The sequence below is a fragment of the Vicugna pacos genome, chromosome 31 (genome assembly GCF_048564905.1).
Source record: "Vicugna pacos chromosome 31, VicPac4, whole genome shotgun sequence".
NCBI classification, from domain to species: domain Eukaryota; kingdom Metazoa; phylum Chordata; class Mammalia; order Artiodactyla; family Camelidae; genus Vicugna; species Vicugna pacos.
This window is the reverse complement of record NC_133017.1, coordinates 1,032,522-1,054,852: the sequence shown is the minus strand read 5'-3', so window position 1 is coordinate 1,054,852 and position 22,331 is coordinate 1,032,522. Positions and strand designations below refer to the sequence as shown.

At 39.3% G+C, this 22,331-nt stretch overlaps 1 long non-coding RNA gene and 1 pseudogene across 1 annotated transcript; one reads left to right on the top strand and one right to left on the bottom strand.

Annotated features, from left to right (window-relative positions):
* Positions 1–1,867: 1,867 nt before the first annotated feature.
* On the bottom strand, positions 1,868–2,410 carry LOC140690678 (diphosphoinositol polyphosphate phosphohydrolase 2 pseudogene; annotated as a pseudogene).
* A 114-nt stretch (positions 2,411–2,524) lies between these two features.
* Positions 2,525–18,782, top strand: LOC140690679 (uncharacterized). The gene is made up of 3 exons (XR_012065939.1): positions 2,525–2,911; positions 15,076–15,184; positions 17,568–18,782. It is a non-coding gene; the product is annotated as an uncharacterized lncRNA (long non-coding RNA).
* Positions 18,783–22,331: the final 3,549 nt, after the last annotated feature.

Below are 22,331 nucleotides of genomic sequence, written 5' to 3'. Positions count from 1 at the left end.
TTTTACTAGTTTCATAGACCAAAGACTGGTGGTTTGCGAAATGGCACTGAAGAAAATCCTGACCCAAGTGGCAATATTGGTTCAAATGTTACTGGCCAAAGAAAATGATACAACAATATTTATAGGCTCACCTTTAAGAAATGGTTGACATTAATACTGTACATATTTTACACATCAAATACATAGTCCAAGAGTTTATAAAAGAAATTCATGCATTATTACCTCTAAGAATATCAATGTGCAAGATACCCAGCCCCTCCCAGTACTTGTGACATTTCAGGTGGACAGTGTTATGTACAAAAACAATTCAATTTCTCTGCTGTGTTCAGTATATAATTTAAAGAAACTTCAGAGATTACTGAGGAAAAAATTTGGTCCACTGAAGATTGACAACACATGTCAATCTGTGGGATTTTTGAATATTTCCTTTTTTTAAAAAACACCCAGAACACATAACCTCTGTAGAAAGAAAAATATAAAAATTCTGGAAGATCATGTCTGATCACACTACATAATTTAGAATGAAATGTCACTGGTTTAAAGTGTTTCTGTCTTACTCATTCCTTTGACAGCATTAATTTGTGAAGTAATACTCGTACTTAGCTCAGCTGCTTTTATGGAACAAGAGCTCAGTTTCAAAATTGTGGCACTGATTTTCCTTATAACAGCACTATTTTCAGCAGCAATTATATTTTTAAAGTTTAACAATTTGTAGAACAAATGTCTAAATACGCTTATTCCAACTTTATACTCAACAGTTATGACCTTTACAAAAAGCTAATATCTACATAGAGAACCATCTTTTACTTGCCCCATCTCATCTCTGACTTGGTTGAGGAAGTACAGGCATTTCAGACTAGGTATTTATGTGTTTTAGATGGGATACTTGGATTTATGTGAATATAAAAATAAGACAAAATAATTCTTAGTCAGGTACATTCCAGTGTCCCTGTAGTTAGTTACATGATAAATAGTACCTACCTGCTGACCACCTACAAAAGATGAGACATTCTGAGGCACCCTAACAATCTAGGTCTGTAACAGCTGAACAAGAAGGTCATTTTACTCAATTGTGATGCAGTCACCACTGACTGGTATTTAAGGTGTTTACTAGTAACCAGCAAGTTTAACTGAAGAGATGTCACTAAATTCAAACTGAAAATATATATTTAAATGCAGCAATTTACATTGAGGGAAATATGGTTCTTGTGTATTCTGTGTAAAGAGAGATTATGAATAAAGGGAATTGGCATCTGAGCACTCTATTTCAATTCCATGAATACAGGTTCCATGATAAGATATCTGCTACATGCATTTTGCTTACAGTAAACGGTCTAAAAATCACCAGCTCTATAGAGTTAAACTCTGTATTAAAGGACTATTGAATTACAGGGGAATTGGCCATATCAGGTAGCTAGTGACATAGTACCAGTTGTGAAAATTGAGAAAAACGAGTTGACAAATGGATTCATTGAATATGTTAATATTATGAAAGAGAAAACAATTCACGGGGATAATATACCCACAAGTAAGCTGATCTGACAAAAACCACAGACTGACATCAAATGGATAAAAAATACTGGGGAAAAAGTGAAAATGTCAACCAAAATAACAAGGTGGGTGGGTTGGGTGGGAGAGCACATTTAAGGCATCTAAAAAAAATTCCACATGGCTTTGGCTTATTAAAATATTTTACACTATTTTTTAAGAAGATTTGAAAACACCTAAAAATCATGCAGATTGTTAAAAAAAAAAATCTCGCATGGCAAATTCAGTTTGTAAGCGTCATTCAGATATTTGCCAAGGAAAATAAAGAAACCTCTGCCCACGAGATTGCACATGATGAAAGAGGTCCTTCCAACCCTGTCTATCTTATGCTAGATGGCAGCCCAGAGGTTCGCTGTGCAGCAGCTACAAACAAGGTGTTACTGTCTGGAAGGGAAGGGACTGTGGAGTTTCCACTGGTTGGCGAGCAACGCAGCTTTAATTATTCCAGATACTCTGCATGTACAGGCTTATGACACTGGAGAACTTTGATGGCATCCTTTACTTTGAACCACTCTGTCTTCCTTCCTGTATTAACAGAATCTTCCCAGTCTTCTAATATTTCAGTGACAGTAAGGACATAAGACATATGTCCTGTGCTTTCTGTCTTGGTTCTCAAATATGCCCAGGAGTCTGCCTGACTTTCCTTTGACTCCAGCCTCTTGGTAAGCCTCCCTCACGGCAGCACTGGCAGGCTCCTCCCGGGGCTCCAGTCCTTCACCAGGGCCAGTCCACTGGTCTGGGACCGACGGCTGCCCACCAGCAGCACGTCGTCCTCCTGCTCGCTCAGGAAGCACAGGGACGCCGCCCGCTTCTTGAAGCCATCGCGGTCCTAGGTCCACGGCCGGTCGGGCTTGGACCTCATCACAGAGGCGGGCTCTCGCTGCCGCGGCTCCTGCGGAGGCCGCCACCCCGCCCGGGGGTGGGGGCGAGGGCGAGGGCGAGCCGGGGCGCATGGCGCAAGGAGATGTCTGCAGGGGCTCCCGCCGGTCGGGCAGCAGCGCCGCGGCCGCGCGGGCGTCTGGGGTCGGCTGCGGGCCGTCCCGCCAGGGCCCGCTGATGTGCTGCGTGTGCACAGGTGGCTGCGCGGTGCCCGTCAGTGTTCGGGGACGGGTGTGTTTGTGTCTGCAGTTGCTGCAGTCCGTTCCGGCCCTCCAGACCTCCCCAGCCCCACTCTCGGCCTCGTGGTCCTGACATGCCTGCTGCTTCTGCCTTGGATGCGTTCTCTGGGCTCCGCCCCCAGCATGTCCACATCACGCCTGCTGCCTTAGTCCTGCAGAAATCCTGCCCTTTGGATTTGCGCCACCTTCTGTAAATTGAAAGCTTCTGGACTAAGTGCGGCAGTGAGTTGGAGTCAGAAGAGGAGGTGAGCAAAGTGATTTCTGTCCTGTACTTACTTTTTTCTAACTTTTCAAGCTATTATTTCAAGATGCCTTTCTGAGGACAAGGATTAAAATTCACTCCCTTAGCTTTGTTGCTATTCTTCATTTCTAATCAATTGGGAACTACAAATAATCTACTTTTAAAAATTGTGGTATATGTTTACTCATTTGTTTTGGAATAAATTTGGTGAAGATGAGTTTATGGGAAAGCAAAGTGTGACCAGGGGTTAGGAATTTAAATTGAAAATTGAATCTTCATGAAGCTTTCCACATTTCACTGGATGTTATATTCTACAGTGAAGTTTCATATGATTACTAACTATAAGTATATTCCTAAATATCGTGGTTAAACTGTTATTAAAATAATATATCATAAAGCCATTAATATTTTTACATAATACAGTTGTTTGATTATTGAATTTTTCTTGTCAGATATTAGTAGGCAACCTCTTAGTTTTTTCTTCTAGTGATTTTGTAACAAGAATAAAAATATATTTTAAATCTGTGTGACACAGTTTTATTAAAATGACTTGAGAGTGTATGAGCATTTTTCAGTTTACTTTCTTCTTTCACATTATATTTTTAATTTTGTGTCCTTCTACATTGTATTCTAAAATTTGGAACCAATTGATATGTGCTTTTCACTTCACTATCATGAGGGATGTTTTTTCAGATGAAACTGAAAAATTTACTAATTCATCTTTTGTCAGTATTAAAAGCAGACCAGCTAAGTTCCCTTGTGCCACACTAAAATAATACCAGAACATAAGAAAGGTTTCTGTATTACTTTATGTGCTCTGTGATAGTGTCTTTTCTGTGAACACACTCAACTCCAAATAAGACCCTGACATTGAAAATTTACTTGTACATACACAGGGGTTATATTATGCTTCCTTGATCCTTGAAATGAGTATGGATGCAGACAGAAATCTTTGTGCTGTTCTCCCTAAGGTATTGCCATCAGAGAGACAGCAAAGGTGGCTGACCAAGCCCAAAGGAGGGTGCTGAGGGGAATTGATGACCTGGCCTTTTTCATAGTCATAGATAAACCCACATATGCCACAAAGGTAAACTCCCCACCGGGATTTGCTTCTGTAAGTGTATCACCAAGAACAGAGCAGTAGGATGAATCATGCAAAATGGTAGATTTCATAGCAATTGTAATTGTGAGCTGTGTATTCTTGTGTTGGAAAAGAGGTTTTGTATGGGGTATTTTTCAAAATTGAAGTATAGTTGATTTACAGTGTTGTGTTAGTTGAACAAGGTATTTTTCATGTGGGGAATCAAGTGAATTTACAAAACCCCGGAATGCAGGATTGACTCTGGGAATGCTGGGCTTCATGTGAGAGCAAGACCTGCTTCTGGGGAAAATTGCAGGTTGACTCACTAACCTGTCAGATGTAGAAGAGCTCTAGATTGATTAATTAAAAAGAAGCACTAAAATTGTTTAACTAGGTATTTGTTCTAAAAACCTCCAAACTCCAAATGGAATGGTATGGCAGATTAGCTGTACTTTTCCATCTGTTACTCCACTGTTAAGATGATAATTTGTACTTAGAGATGTGAAGTAGAATATAAACAATTATATAACTTAATATTTCTGGTAAAGTGCCTGTTATTTCTTTACATAAATTAACATTCACCCAGTGCAAAGGACCTGTTTTCTCTAATAACTCCGTCTCTTCTGGTCCAGTCCTTTTAAAACTGTTGCTCTTACTGACATGGACTGAAGCTTGACATAGTTTGATTTCTCTTGCTTTAGTAGCCAATAAGACATGGAATAATTGGAGACTGGGATCTAATAGAGAAGTTCATGGAACAAGTTATTTTTAATTTTCCCTGAGCTGAACCTGAGGGCCATCACTTTTTGATGGTGAGTAACTGGGACTGAGAGAAGAGCCCTTTGGATTCTGGGTTTCTTAGATTATAAACCCAGGATATTCTTCTCTGGGGAGCTTTTAGTTCCCACTAAAGATCTCTGTATGAGTTGGAGTGCTCTTTGGGCAAATAACAGAAGGCTCAACCAAAATGTCCAAAACCAAAGAGGGCTTATTATCCCACAAAACAGGATGCCAGAGTCAGGCCACTCAGGGTTGGTTACTTGAGCAGCTCAGAGGTGGAGGTGAGAACCCAGCCTAATTCACCTGTTTGGACTGTTGTGCTGGTTCCCCTCAGGCCCCAGAGTGGCTGCCCGAGTTCCTGTACTGGCTCTCGGTGTATTTACATTCAGAGTTTTAGAATTAAGGCTCCCTTCCTCAGAAACCTTCCTGGCAGATTTGCCCTGTCTCTCCGTGCCCAGTGTTGGCCCTAGAGGGGAATGAAATTACTTCAGTACATTTTGATAAGTCAAGATTCTCTCCTGTTGCTGATGAGTGGACCAAGTCTCATTACCTGGCCCCAAGAGGTAAGTACCTAAACCGGCCTCCAGCAACAAGGAATGAGGAGGGAGGAATGGGTTTGGGTAGGAAACCACCTGTGTAGTTAGGTGTCCTCCTGAAATAACTGGATGGTTCTGACCTTTGCTTCTTACAGCAGAGGGAGCTGAGTCAAGGTGCTATTTTGCCAAGGTTAAATCTCACTGTAAAACTGAGCTGAGTTATGGGCCCTGATATTGTGGATGTAATTGACCTTGTTCAGATGAAATGAAACAATACAGAGAAATGAAGAGAAGTGTCTCTTGGTTGTGGAGTCTGTTTTCATTGTTCTACGTTCTTTTCAAGTTAAAATTAATTACACATATAAAACACTTACTTTAAGGATAGCAATTTCATGTAACCTAAGCTGCACATTAAAACCTACATAATTTAGCTTTGGATTTTTTCCATGCTAGTGCATTTTCAAATGGTCCCTGATCCAAATTATATAATTCTTTCTAGTGTTAAAGATGGAATATGCTTTAGAATTATCTGGCTTAAAATATATTAAGTACAAGGCAGTTATTGTAGTTAGTGGAATCTATATATTTTGTGTCTATTAAATCAAATCCTTGAAAGTGCTGTAAGCTTTTTCTTGGCTGCATCTTCACAACTAGGAATTGCCACATCCAAGTACTGTGTTTTACAGGCCACTGTGTATTTTCTCTCCTGTGTATGTACGATGGTTTATGTAAAATACATGGAGCCAGGAAACTGACAGTATGTCTGAGTGGCTTTGTCTTTACAGCCAAAACAAATTACAGACTCCCACCTGCCATGCTTGGCATGTTCCCTTCTCTCGTACATCACATAACTACCTGTGGGTAGGACTCCAGGCATGGGCCTGGGGCCCAGCTGCCTCTCTCTGCCTGCCCCATCCCGCTCTGCTCAGAGGGAGTCTGAGTCTTAGGCCCATGGAGCAAATGCAACCACCAGGACACAGCCCACAGGAAATTTTTCCTACCAGGAATTTTTCTGCTCTAGCTGGCATATACAGTGCAGTAAAATAAAACCAATTGCTGGGAAGGAATTGGAGGTGTTTGGTATGAATATGGAAAAGCTTAAGTCCTTTGCCAAAAATGAGTATCTGAAGTGAATGTTCAAAAATAATCAAGTTTATTACATTAAACATAACAAAATATTGTGTTACATGTATTGTACTTTGAAGTTAGCAGGAGAGTTTGCTGCATGATGTGACAGAGGAAGTTATTAGAAGGGTGTGTGTTTCTCAGGCTTATGTCCTTTGTCATCAGTTAATGGGATGATTAAAGGGGAGTGAAGCAGGTACAGGGATTTGTGGCCATATCCAGAAATTCACTGAAGACATTTACTGAGCCACTACATCAGCTAATGGCTTCTTGGTGTAAAAGAATCTAAAAGTCTTAAATTAAAGTTCCCTCAGTAGCCTATGAAATTGTCCCTTCTGACTGCCATGACAGATGTCTGCACATCCATGGTGGGAATGAGCTCAGTACGGCTCATGTTTTTCAAGAAGTTTCAGAGACTCATCTCATGTTGGTCACGTGGACTAAGCAGATAGCGAATGGGAACCACGCTCTTTTCTCTAATACTGAATTGCCCAGTGTTCAAAACAGAATCATATATTTTAAAGAACTGCAGTGTTCTGGAGGGGAAATTGAATTGTAACTTTAGAGGAGATTTGCAAACTTTTTGAATATGGATCAGGGGAGGAAGAGCAAGCAGCAGTGCTGCCCAAGGATGCTGGGAACCAGGAGCTCTGCCATCCACCCGAAAGCAGGAAAGATGGATGTCCCAGCTCAGGGATGGAAGATCACCCTTCCTTTATCCTTTTGTTCCAGTCAAGTCCTCAGTAGCCTGTGTGCTGTCCACCCACATTGGCAAGGGCAGGTCTCCTTACTCAGTCTACTGCATGCTAAGCTCTTCCAGAGACACCCTCTCAGACACACTCCAGAAAGAATGGTTTACCAGCTCTCGGGGTATCCCTTAGCCCAGTCAGGCTGACACATAAAATTTACCATGACATGTGGTTTGTCCTGGCTTACCACAGTAACTCCCTTCCTGGTTCATGAGGGTGGCTCAGACCTGCTCTGTCCAGTACACTAGCATTGGCCGGTGAGGAGCTGGACTTCCTTGGCCCTGCTGAGTCTGTTACTGCTGGCCCGTGTTCGTCCCATTTTCAGTATATTGTCATCTCCGCTCCTACTTGCCCTTCCTTGAGGATTTATGTTTTTAAAAATGTTTCTTTACTGCAGTTATGGAGAGGTTTGGGACTTGAGCAATATTAGTTGCATGTGTTCAGCTAGCTTTCTTTATCCAGAAATATGGATTGATTTTTATAGTACTGACTAATTATTCATTTTTGAATTAATACTTGATGATATTTTACCATTATTATGAATAAAAATGCTTATGTAACTTGTATTCATGTGAAGTTTTAATCATGTGCTTCAGTATTTAAAAAATAAGAAAAACTTGATATCTCCAATATAGATTTTTTTATTATATAAATAATGGTTTTTGGAAGGTTTTATTTAAATTAGTCCTCTAAAGGAGCAATTACTGGTGGTAAACATAGGAGAAAATGAGGATTGAGTAAAACATAGATTTATGATTATGGTTCTGAGAACCCAGAAGAATGTGTCTTTAATAATGCTGAATTTGATTCAGGAAACAGGAGAACCTAATTTTATTGTAAACATTCTCTTAATGGAAGTGTATAGATTTTAATGTAAATTATTCACAGGTGGTGAATTCTTTGGCAGCAAGTACTGAAGTGTAAAAATCAATGATTTAAGCAAGTTAAAGGTTTTATTTTTCTTAAAGACATTTGTAGTAGGGAGGGCAGTGCTGGTATGTCAGCTTCCTGGTGTCACTAGGGATCTGTGTGCTCTAGTATATTTAGCATACGGCTTCCATTCTAAGATTGCCTTAGATCACAATTTAGCTGCTGCAGCTCCAGTCATCACCTCCATATTCCAGGAAAGAAGGGGTTAAGAGCAGAAGTGGGCCTACTACATTAGTCTACCTTCAACCTTGTAAGGAGCTTTCCCAGAAGACACATCCAACAACTTTTGCTTCTTATTGGCCAGAACTTACTTAGCCATCCCTGTCCACTAGGAAGTCTGGGAAATGCTGTTTTCTGGGCCTGTGATTGATCAGTGCTCTGTCATTAAGGCAGAAGGCAGAATAGATACTGTGTAGGGAAACTGCAGTGCCTGCCATAATGATGTGACTACAGGTATGAAGACAGTGGCAGAACAATAATTCAGCTGTCTTCACAACTGTGGTTGGATATGGAAAGTGTTTTCCAAGTTACAGAGCCAACAGGCTAGGGAAAAGCCACACCAGCATGTGCTGCAGCTTCTGCCCTGGGCTGAAGTCTTTATTCTGTTAGCTTCTCTGTCTGTGGAGAAATAAACCAGGAAGTTGTATTGGGAGTTTCTGTGGCCTGCGCACACAGGCTGTAACTCATGGTTTCACAACTCTTGTAAAGAATTTTTTTTCTTATTATAGAACTATAAGTGCAATTTAGAAAATTTGGAAGATGCTTGTGGGACTATTCACACTCCTATCCCATTATGTTAAATATTAACATTTAGTATAGATATAATTATTCTTTTCACTCATGTTTTTATATAATTTTGCATTCAATATTGTGTCCTCCATCCCTCTCCCCCATTTTCTTGTGCGGTTTTCATAATACTCATTTTAATGGTCATACAATCATGTATCCAGTGGTTGTTTCCTATCTGTTTAGCAGCCCCACTATTTTTAGATGTTTACTTTTGTTTCCAGTTTCTTGGTTTTGTAAGACATAACATAAAGTAATCTTTGCACATTTTTTTCTATATTTAGAGCATTTTTATATTAAGAATATAAAAAATTATATATATATATATATAATTTGGTGGTTCAGATGTGTTAATAATTTTGAATCTCTGGTATACAATTTCACACTGAAATCTTCAATGTACAAGAAGCCACATTATTTGAACTCAGGATTGATTAATATCATTTTTGATTACTTGACTTTTTAATTTGCAGTTTGAATAACTTTGATCTTAAACATTTTTTCATGTATTTATTAATTGTATTTTCTCCTTTGTGAATTGCCTATTCATGTCCTGGGTTTTGTACATATCAGTGTTTTATTGCTTTTATTGTTGCTATGATTTCTTTGAACATTTTTTTACTTAAATTTTTCTTTTGTGCTAAAATGCACATACCATAAAATTTACCATTTTAACCATTTCTGAATGTACAGTTTAGTGAGTTGAGTACATTGACATTGTTGTGCAAACATCAACACCATCCATCTCAGGAACTTCTTCATCTTCCAAATTGAAACTCTGTCCCCATTAAAGAACAACTTTCTTTCCCCCTCCCCCAGCCCTAGCCCCCACCATCCCCCCTCTGTCTCTATGACTGTAACAATTCTGGGTCCTCATATAAGTGGAATCATCCAGTATTAGTCCTTTCATGACTGGTTTATTTCATTTGGTATAAAGTCTTCAGGGTTCAGCCACATTGTAGCAAGTGTCAGAATTTCCTTTCTTTTTTAGGGCTGAATAATATTCTGTTATATGTATGGCCAAATCTGTTTATGGTGTGAACTCTTTCATATAACAGATAAGAAGTTTTTGTCATAAGCAGATACTTTTTTTCTCACTTGATTTTTTGTAGGTTATGTTTTTGAACATCTATAATTGTAAATTTTTATGTAAGTAGACCTACTTTCCTTTGATGTTTATATATATTTTTCATTGATCTGGGATTTATTTGGAACATCACTTGACACTGAATTTAAACCCAGGAAGAATCCAGAGCCAGGGTTAATCTACTTCTTGTTGGAATGTCTTCTATAGGCTCACTTTTTTTTTTTAAGCCAGGCAGGAAGGAAACATTGCATGACTATGCTCCCATTTTGCATACCTTTCTAGCCTTCCTCTCTTCATCCTATTTCCCCCTCTAATCAGTTTAAATGTTATGTTTATAAAATTAACTTATTAAGGTGCTTGGATTCCTCTTCAAGGTAAGAGAAGACTCTATGTCTCTGGAGTTAATACATTCAATTTCTTCTGGTCTGAGATATATTGTTGATATTACAGTTGATTGTTCATATATTCAGCCCTTGCTAAGGGCCCAGCCCTCTCCCCACTAAGTATTTGCATGAATTCACTCACTTATTTAATCCCACAGACAATTGTGAGGTAGGTAGTTATTAGTCCTGTTTTTCAGGTTGATAGGAGGTGCCAAAAGGAGATATATTGTAACCTAAATATTGGAATCCACAGCTATTCTTGATGTGCTTTAAACGAAAGAAAACTGAAAAAAAAATCTGAAATAGTAATCACTAACACAGTGCTAAATGTGTACTGGGAACATTAAGGTATTAACTAATTTGATCTCAGCCCCTTGAGATAGGCACAATAAAATAAGTAATGTGTTGTTGAATGACTTTTAGAGCACTTACAATCTGCTTTTGATGACTTTATTATTTCTTGTCTATGTCTTAAGATTGCTTTCTCTCTCCCATTCAGGGAGTGTATTGATTCTAATTAGAGCAATTAAAACTTACTTGGGGCATGATGTTTGAGCTTTGTATCAGACAGGAGTATAAACTAAAGCCCCCAGCTAGTTGATAACCAGATTAGATTATTTGCTTGAAGAGTTAGCATACACACAGCACAGAATTCAAAAGGTGCAGAAGGATTCCCAGTGTAAGAGTGTCTCCCTCCCACTTCTGTGTTGCCTTCCAGATCCCCTTCCTCGAGGAAACCACCTTTACTGGTGCTTAACCAGCAATAATTATGTGCAGGCACATGGATTACACATAAACTTGTTTCATAAAATGGTAACAAAATAGACATACTATGGTACATTTTGATTTTTACTTTAAAAATTTTAGAAATTATAATTTGAAATATATGAAATTTACCCACTTAACACAGTTTTAAATGTATCATTTGGTAATGTTACCTACATTGACATTATGGTGTAACAGATCTCTAGAACTTCTCCATCTTGCAAGATCAAAACTTTGTGCCCATAAACAGCTCCTCACTTCTCTCCCTCATATACCTTGTTTTTTAAAAAATTATTGTAGATACAGAAGTATATTTAAGCATGTGTATGTATGGAGAGGCCTATTTTCATGTAGCAAATTTATAGTAGATATTGTTTCATATCTGCAGACACACTGCCCATCCTTTTTAATTGCTGCAAAGTGTTACATTTTATGGATGTGACCTAATCTGTGTAATCAGTTCCTAGTTACGTGCAGTTATGTTGTTTCTGACTTTGGAAGCTGTCACAACCGTGCACCTCTCTGAGGCACCTTGTTTTAGATGTCCCTTGGCTTGACAATGGAATTTGATTTTGTCTCATAGTCTTAGTTCAGAGACTTTCTCTTCAGTAGGTGAGTTTCTCACTGGTACATGCTGATGATTTTAGTGATAATAATGCACTTTCACTGAGTACGTTCCCCATGCCAGGTGCTGCGATAAGCACTTTGTTTAGACTCCTGTGAAGTAAGTGCTAATTATTCATGGAGAGAGGAAATCACTTTCTGAACTTGGTAAAATCGAAGGTGGGGTGTAGCTTTGCTGATTGGAGTTGGAGCTCTCCCATTGCCCGTGCTGACATGGCCTGGGCTGTGTGGCAGGCGTGTGTGGTCCCAGCTGCTTTTCTGGTGCTGTGCTTTCTGGTTTTAGTGTGTTTTATTTATGTATGGATATTTTAAAACTCAGGCTTGGCTTTCTCTTTGGTTTCTATTGGGTGCATATTAGTTCTGATAATTGGTAAAACATATTTTAACTTAACTGTACTTTTGCATAAGATACTTACCTGTATTTGTTTAGGGATGATTACTTCCTACTGTGCTTAGTGACCAAGTTGGTACATGTCCACATTTCTTACCTCCTCCTCCTTTCTTCTATCACATGCTTTTGATTGTTTATGTTAGTGAACTTACTCTGATATTTATGTTTGTGACTTTATGTTTACTGGTGTCTCTGCTGCTCTACCAAGAAAACAATATCTTTTGATTCCATGACACAAGGACATCAGTGTCTTTATATTTTCCTCCTTTCCATCTGTGCCTGTCAACTTGATACTATTCCTGTTGTTTTAATTTATAATATTTACATTCTGTTCTATAGCTATAGATTCTGCCAGAAAAGAAGAGCATTTATCCCTACCTCTTAAATGGACTACTTGCTCACTGTAAGTCTTTGGCTGTACTTTATGCATTCTTATTGTTTGGCTAAAGCTTATTGTCTGATGGTTAATTCATGAAGGGTTCATAGAAACCAAATTCTCTCAAGTTGTATGTTTAAAGGTATTTTGTTTTTGCAACAGACTTGATTGGCAGTGTGGCCAGATGTAGAATTGTGGAGTCATATTTTCCTGCCAGAAGAGTCTGTAAATATGGCCCCATGTGTCCCAGTGTCCTGCATGCAGCTGTGCCAATGGCCGAGACAGGCTGCCCTTTCCTGCTTTAAGAGTATGTGGCTCTGCTCAATAAGCCTAAAAAAACACCATAGGCTGAGTGGCTTCAACAACAGACATTTGTTTTCTCACAGCTCTGGGGGCTTTAGGTCAGAGATCAAGGTGCCATCACGGTTGGTTTATGGTGAGATCTCTCTTCCTGGCTTGCAGACGGCCTCCTTCTCACCAGGTCCTTATGTGGCTCTTCCTCTGTGTGTGAGTGAGAGCTCCCTGATCCCTCTGCCTTTTCCTGCAGATATGTTAGTGCTGTCCTGTGACCTCACTGATCCTGGATTACCCCTCTAGGGGCTTCATCTCCAAACACAGTCACATGAGTGTTGCAGTTTCAGCATAAGAGTTTTGGGACACACAGTTCAGTGTATAACAAAGGGTAATGTGGATTTTTATTTATTTATTTTTTTGTCAAAAGGCCTAGATTTTTTTCCTTTCTTTGTTTTTTTTCTCTTTTTTTCTCTCTTTTTTTCCCCAGTGTAAATATGTGATGTAAATCCATATTTATTAACATGGAAAAATGTTCAACATATTGCTGAATGACAAAAAGCAGGTTTATTTATTTTTATCTTTCTGTAATCCTGTTAATTTCCTCCTATTAGATAATAGTTATTATTTTAAATAGACATTTCAAAAAATTCAGATATCTATGTCATGATTTTCATCTGCTTTATTTTTATATTTTTCTGGGTACATGTTTTTTATCTGCCATTTGTTTTTTCCTATTTTCTCTCTCCCCTCTCTTTTTCTATGAGTGTTTTTATATGGTGTTTGGCTAGTCTCTTTGTGTTCTTTCCTCATCTTTGAGTGAGGGGAGCTCTTCCTGAACTGGCTGTGTGTACGAGTTTAGGCTGTGTGGCGGGCATCGTCTGGGTGAAGTAGCTTCACTCCAAACCTTGTCTTTCTCACAGCAGATGGTGGAGGTGTAACTTCTCACCTTGCCGCCTGTGCTCTGAGGGAACATGCCTGTGTATAGATTTTAATGTAAATTCTTCACAGATGGTGAATTCTTTGGCAGCAAGTACTAAAGTGTAAAATCTCCTCAGGGCCTTTCCTCTAGCTTCAGTGGGCTGAGCTCAAGAATAGTGAAGAACCCCTCATGTGAAATTTAAAGGATCCTGTATATGCTGCTGTTACGAATAAAATCTTTTTGTTCATTATTGTCTTCTTAGTGAAATCCTTCTAAAAGTCGAGTTTGACACATATAACATCCTTGGTCCCCTTAAAAATATAATGGAAATCTCCAGAGATTCAGCTAATGGGCAGAGGTATCAACGTATGCGTTAAAGTCATGATATGCAAAATTTACAAGATATCCAAAAATTTGTTTTTAAATATTTCTCAAGTAAATGTTTATTTTAATATTCAGTTTAATATTTATTTAATCAATTTAAAGAAATTTCAATGTCTATATGAGTTGTTTTGAAAAGAACACTGGTTATCTTCCAAATTTAAGTTATCAGTAGAAGTTTAAAAGATTAAAAAAAGATTACATTTCTATCTGTCATACTCCAGTTATTTCCATTTGTTCTTATTTTAGGCCTTTGTCTGCAAGTGCAAATAGATAGTAAATATCTTGCTTCTTTCCCTCATATAATTAAAGATCATAATTGATTTAGCCTGTTCATTTGCTCAGAGTAGACTAGTTACGCTGTGGTAACATTCAGTTCCAAGGTGTTAGCAGGTTTACAGTCAGAAAACTTTACTTCACTCATGCTGTTCACATTGTGGGTTCGGGCTCCTCTCCAGGACATCTTACTTGGAGGGGAGACTCACATGCAGGTTTAAAGCTTCTGCCTGGAAGGAAGGCTCACATCCTCATTTACCTGGCTCTGCCTGACTTCAGGGGCTCAGGGAATACAGGTCTACCATGGGCCTGAGAGGAGAAAGAACACAGTTTTGAACAGTATTGATGACTGTCTCACCCATTTCTGGAGACTCAATTTGTTTTCGACCTTTCTACAATTTTAGGGAGTTCTGTAATGAATATTCCTTTTTTTTTTTTCATTTTTCCTACCATTTTTTTTTTTTAAATGGAGGTAGTGGGGATTGAACCCGGGACTCTGTGCACGCTAACCACACACTCAACTGCTGAGCTCTACCTGCCTCCACCTCCCCACGACTATTCTCATACACATTTTTTCTGTAGTTATTTCTTCAGTACAAATTCCCAGGAGTGGAATTACTGGGTCAAGAATACGAATGTTATAATGACCCAATACGTATCACTATATTGCTTTTCAACATTATAGGCAATAGATGGACCTACTTGATTCCCCAGGAGCCACTTGATAGTCATCCTGGTGCTCCCATTGTCTTAAAAATATGGACAGTCAAATCTTCATTCTCGCCTGTGATTTTGTAAGTATTTCTTTGTTTTGAAATATTATTACTTCATATTGAGAAGTTGAAATTGTTTTAACAGTGAAAACAGTTTGAAGAGTCATAACAGTTTAGAAATCTACCCTTCTTCTGTTTAGTATCAATTTGCAGTGCCAGCCTTAGTTCACTGATGTGGCCGGTTCAATGCAATCTTTCTAGTCCTTTCTCTATGATGTCTACCAATCTATCACCTGTGCATACAAATGCTTTTCTTTCAGGGACAATAAAACAGTACCTGGGCTTAACCAGCATTTCTTTGAAAATGATTGAATTAGCAAGGATCATACTTGCATTCAATCACAGACTCTGGTGAATTGAAATAAATATTTTGAAAGGAAATTGGGTAGCTTTCTAAATTACTAGGAAGACTGGTGGGGGGTAGGGAAACTGGGTTCAAAAAATAGACAGAACCCTTCACAGTCAAAATCTGCCCTTGTGAACAGCCTGGTGGAGGACACTTTGCTGTGATCATTGCTCCTTCAATACAACCGTTGCCAGAAACGCCTCTTTTGGCACATGACAGGGATCCAGTTACTCCCCCAATTCCTCTACTGTCTTTGGTAGCCAGACGTTGATGCTGCAGTATCTGCATCCTCTCCAGGCTCATTTCTGCTGGATTCAGACGCCCAGGGGACATGTGATTGGCCAAGAACAATCCAAGTGTCCAAAATGGGAACTGCAAAATAGAGGCACAGTGTCCTACAGCCAGAGCTGGGACCTGACCACCCAGGCTCCCACAGGAAGGTGCTCCCCAGAGTGAGGGGCTTCAGAAGTGGGACAAAACAAACCAAAAACTAAACAAATAACAACAAAGATGAAACAAATATTTACTGTGATCAGCAAAATTAGACATCTTGACAATTTCCTTTAGTATATGCCATCCCCCACCCCAATCCCCCAACAAAGCCTCATTGAGATTGTTCTGTTCACTTCCTCTGCTCTTTAACCTCTGGAATTTAAAAAGCTTTGCTTTTCTTTGTTTTCTGCTTAGAAAGAGAGTATTCATTTAAAATTTCCTTTGATGAGACACATCCTTCTGCTTTTAGAGTCTCTGATGCATTCTCTTTCTCGTATTTTGGTTATGTCATCCCTTACAAAATCTACATAGTATATCTAGAAATTTGTTGCAAGATACCCACTTTCTCTGGTTCAGGGGAAGAGGAATGAATAGGTGGAAAATTGCCAATATGCCAGAGATGAAGACACAAAAAGAAACAGCGCTTTATTCCTCCAGTGGGTCTGGTGGAAAAAACAAACAATCCCAGGGCACACAGAAGCTGGATAAAAGGAGCCGGTGCAGAGTGCTCCAGGCGCATGATCAACACGGTGACTTGTCCTACTTGGGAAAAATTTCAGAGGACAGAAAACTTTCAGAGGAGAGATACCTTAGTTGAGGATTTCTTTCAGCATGAAGTCTGTCACGTACAGAAAAGAAGCATCTCATATAGGGAACTTTGCCACGCTGCTCTCCCTAAGAAGTTTCCTCTGAGATGTGAATTTTATAAGAAGGGAATAAATAATGTAGAGTCAGTCACCACATTCAAAGACTCTTTAGCGTGAGTTATCTAATGTTGAGTAATTTTCTAAGCTTATTAGTAAGCTTCTGGTACAAACTCATCATTGCCCCAAATAATCATTGTTGAAGTAATGAAAGTTTTCAGAAAGGAAAGAGAACATTCATATTCACTCATGTTAGAGGTGCGTATTTCAAACTTTGCCCCCTTTAAAGTCAAATAAACCCATTTCCAACACTATGTCTTTTTTAGTCATTGAGATAGTGAGATGTTTACTTTCAATACAAATGTCTCAATACCACATAAACCACCAACACAGTTTTGAAAGAGCAGAGCTTTTTTGTAGAGTTTGCAAAATCACCAATGTTCAGAACAGGAAGTGGGTCTTCCTCTGGTCTACAGCCAAGTTCAAATATTAACTTGACGGGCACCCAGCTTTCCCTCCACTTCCTTATTCTTGTCCCCTCTGACTTATTAATGACTGTGCAGGGCAGTTGGGGTTGGGAAACATTGATCTGACCTAAATATCTCATTTGTCAGAGGATGAAGTTCAAGCTGAGAGACGTTAAGAGACTCAAATCTACTTGGCTACAAAGTCAAAAGCAAAGATGGTGAAACCTGAAATCTAGCTCACACTGGGTTTAGTTGAAAGTGTAGTGGAGAATCTAGTTTGGAGTTCAGGTTAGTTAAATATTTCTTAGGCAAGCAAACTTGAACTCGAATGTATGAAGGCTTCAGGAAGATGTTTTCAGCTCAACTTTCAAAAAAAAAAAAAAAGCTAATGTTCCCAATGGAATCAACTGTCTTTCGTGATAGTGAATTCCTCCTGTATATATGTTTTCTTCCAGAGGATTATGAGGACGGAGAGGTGGCTTGGGAGTGGTCATGGCTTTGGACCAAAGATTCTCCTGGAAGGCACTTGGTCAGATGATCTACCCCAGAGGGCATTCCATTTCTGCCACTGCTGAATTCTTTGATCTGCAGAAGTGCACTTATTTGTCCTCACCAGAATTCTGTGATGCTCACCTGAGGTTGTATGTGGAAAATCACAAGGATTGTTTTCCACTAGATCACAATGTGCAATTTGCACTCTTGTTAGTCATCAAAGATGTTATTATTTTTGAATAATGGGCACTGAACTGAAAACATTCTGATTGTTCGGGCGGCTCTCAGAAAATGGCAGTAACAAGAATAACGGCAAAAGCATCCTTCAAGTTACTCTTGGGAGTGAATTCTCAGGGCACATATCAGTAGATCTTTCTCCGACTCTTTGGAATGTGTTCAACTCCCATTACCTGTGACTAGATCACTGGGTTATCCCGTGCAACTAATGAAAAGCAATAAGGCTTCAGAATGTTTATTGCTATGTTTTACCTCACTGCTTAATTATTCTGAGTTACCGTATGTCCAGACTCAAACACAAATCGGCATGATTACGCACAGCGCTCTATTGTGTTGAAGGGGCAGGATGCCAGTCTATAAATATGACCCTGTCCTTTAGAAATTAGAGGAATAACAAAGCCAGGAGAGGGTTTATGACTCTTTGAAGTCCAGAAATATGGAAGAAAGAGAGAAACAGAGACAGAGACAGGGAGGGAAAGTGGTGGGGTCTGAGGGGACAGGCGGGTGAAGAAAAGAGAGAACTTGAAGGGGCTCATTTCCACAATACGGAACTCAGAATTTCTTTTTCTCTGGTGTGCAATAAAGGAACCCAGCATGTAAGGATTAGCTCAACTTGAGTTGAAGGCACCGATCTCTTTATGAAAAATCTTTCAAAGGAAAAAACATGACATGTTCTGGCACTAGGAAGACGGTGCCAGGAAGCACATTCAGCGATTTACTTTCCAAGTGGGAAATATCATTAGATCTAAATACCACGTTGTTTGAAGAACATGTCAGTGCACAGACTTGTTCTTAACACTGCTGAGCATTATTTCCGTCTGGTCTCATATCATGGATTGCTTACAATATTGTCTTTTGGTTTTATCTCTGATGGATTAATATCCTCTCAATAAATGAATATGCTCAGTGTGAGGAAACTAGGTAACTTGTCCTTTACTGATAAGCCATACAAATTGAACCACTTTGCTGTACACTTGAAGCTAACATTGTAAGTCAACTACATTTCAATAAAAAATAAAATTTAAGATAAATAAATAAATAAATAAATAAATAAATAAATAAATAAGACATACAGGAACACTATAAGCAGAAAAAAATTCAACAATTTATCTAATTACAAACTCCAGTATCTTATGGGAAAATAAATAAAACTCCTGTTGATGAAACTTTAAAAAGACATTAAAATATTGTATTAAAGTTGAATTTTATGAAAAAAGAGGAAAAAACTCATTTTTTGAAAATACCTACAATTGTTAAAAATCAGATTTCTTGCTTGAGGAAAGAGTGAGGGAAAAAACTTACAAGTATTTATTGAGTCAGTCTTACAGAGGAAACATTTATGAATCTCACTATTATGTGATAAAGCATCATCTATACTCTAGCTAAATGACTCATACTTAGTTACCAATTACAGTAAAAATAAATTTCTAAAGAGTCAGAAATATTTGCCACCCTCACAACCACACACCTACATCTTTCCAAAGTGTTATCAGTAGAAAAACACATACTGCCAAAATCAAGATTTCAGATTTAAGCTTCCTGCTTTGAAATACCCAAAGGCATGATTATCTAGTACCGTGGAAACCATACTTTGTTTATGCATCAGGGCTGCTCACTGGAGACAGATTTCTGTTCTGGCTTCTCCTACAGTCATCACAGCAAAGATAAGAGCCAGGTTATGTGATTACTAAGGAGAGAAAGTAACAGATTTGAAGACTGTGGGAAATAGGTGATCTGCCCTACAGGAAAATAACTATAAACTAGATAAAAGAGTGGATAATTATTTAAATAATAAAATAAAATAAAACAGAAAGTAATGTATAACATGTATGCAACTAAGAGATGGGAACATAACATTCAATGAGAAGCATACTTAATGTGGTTAAAAATCATTCCTTTCTCCTAGTCTGGGGAGGGATTCCCAAATGCAACGTGAGTGGCTCATGTATGTTCACACAGGGGGCGCTGTGTTAGCATCCTCCACCATCAGGTAGGTTGCAGAGTCAAGGAAGTGGGTCAAGAGCCTGAGTGCCTGGAGTCTCACGCTGTCCAGGCAATGCCTTAAACTCAGCCTTCCCAATGTGGTCTCATCCGCTAATGTCCTCCCTCATCTCTCACCATCCCCTCTTCCGACTGGAAACAGCACAGGTCCTAGAGCAGGGACAATGGCAAGAACATCCCTGAGTCATTAGGAATTGGATCACAGAGAAAAAACTTGTTGACCATCTACTATGCACCAGACACTGTTCTAAGTGCACTGTAATCACTGGTGAACAAAGCAGACAAAGCTCTCTGCCCTCAGGGAGCTTACCTTCTGGAGGAAACCTACAATACACGATATATAAGTGAGCAAACGATAACTGTTGCAGAAAATAAAAAACAAAAGTAGTCAAATGTAAGAGCGAGAGAGCCTAAGATATGAGCTCCGTTTGTAATTCCGGTCATGTGTTTAGCATGGCGCTCACTGGACGGGTCCTCTTGAAGCAGGTGACATGTAGGGTTAGCGGTTGTTCCCGTGGACTGAGTGGTTGAAGAGCATTTCAGGTGGGGAACAGCCTGCTTGGAAGCCCTAAGGAGGTCTTCGTGCAGCACTAGGCTTTTGCTGGGAGGGAAAGAGGAGACTTGCAGGGTTTTGAGCAGGGGAGGGACATGGTCTGATCTGCATTTCACGGTGATCACTCCAGCTGTTGAATGAGACACCAAGGAGGAAAGGCAGGAGGCTATCGAGCCAAGTCAGTGAAGAATAATGTCTTCATCCCAGGTGTAGATGTGGAGAGGGTGGGAAAGGGCTGGATTCCAGGGAGTAAGTCATTATGGAACCAGCTGGTAAAAACTGTGTTCTTTAAGTTCCATAAAAAGGACCCTTATAGATAAAACTGGAATCTTCAGTCACTGAATAATTCTGTTTTCTGAGTTATTAGCATGCATGTAGTTGCAAAAACAAACAAGTGAAAAAAACAAAAAACAGAGCTAATTTAATTTGCTTCTGGCCTAATCTTAATCATTACCTAAAAAGTTTTTAGGACTTCTGATACAAACAACAGGGGTCATTGATCTTTTCGGGGTTACCAACCACCTTCAGCTTTGATAATTTTCTAGGAGGACTCAACAAAACCTCCCTGAAAGCTGTTTTACTCACAATTAAGGTTTACTACAGAAAAAGGGTAGATCATATCAGCAGAGGGGAGAAACACGGAGAACAGAATCCAAGAATTCCAGACACAGAGATGCTAGCTGTCTTCTCCCCATAACAGCATGTGGTGATGCACATTGCGTGTTCCCAACCAGGGACACTCACTTGAGCCCTGACATCCAGAGGCTTTTTAGGGGCTCTGTCTTGTAGATATGGTTCATGCGGCCAGCCTTAATCCACAGCCCTCCTCCCTGACAGTAGTCTAGCTGATATGACAAGACTGCAAATCTCCACCATGAATCACACTGTTACACCATCTAACATGGCTCAAAGCTCCCAGGTAAACAAGAAGTACATTCCAAGAGCTTAGCAGCCACCTCCCAGGAACTGAGAACAAAAGCCAGACCTCTCTTGCGAAGGTGAAATTCTTCACTACACATCCTTAACCAGGGGTCTCATGTTTTCTGCCAACATCCATGAAATCATAGCAGGCTAACTTGGTAGTCTGCAGTTAGAGCAAAGCCTCAGACCTTACAGTTCTTGGCAGGAAAATGAGTAGGGGTTCACTGAAATATATATCTAGAAGAGGAGGGAAGTGGGGGGTCACATCGTAGATTCCTTTTATGTTTTTCTAAGAGGTTGAACTTTGATTTTAGCCCATTCAGTTTACATATTTGTAGACAGACCGGTCCATGTCAATAACATTTTTTTTCTTACACAGCATCCAACACTCCATACACTTAGAAGCAAAGTCTGCAAGTTGTTGGAGCGATTCAAGTTCAGGACTTTTCAGAAAGTGTTCTGGAAGTCTAGAGAGTGAAGGCTTTGAAGATGTTGGTAAAAGAGACTGAATTAAAGATGCAGAGGATATCAGCTGGAGTAGTGAGTTGTGAGGGAAGCCTACTAGTGATGGTGGGAAAAAAAGGTCCAGAGGAATAGTAAACAGAGAACAGGTGTTAAAGGAATAGATGAGGGAGGTCTGGAATGAGAGAAGTGTCTGATGAGAGATCAGCATACTAGAGTTTCCAAATTCATGAACTGACCGGAAGAACTAATGGCAATATTCAGGATCAACCACCAGTGTGGGTTGTTAAGACTAACTATGAGCAAAATTTTAGACTAAGAAGGCATAGTCCAGGCATACCTTATTTTATTGCACTTTGCAGATACTGCATTTTTTAAAATTGAAGGTTTTGTGGCAACCCTGCATTGAGCAAGTCTTTCAGCCTCATTTTTTTCTAACAGCATTTGCTCACTTCATGTCTTGTGTCACATTTTGCTAATTCTCACAATATTCCAAACCCTCCACGAGCAAAAAGATTACAACTTGTTAAAGCCTCAGGTGATGGTTAACATT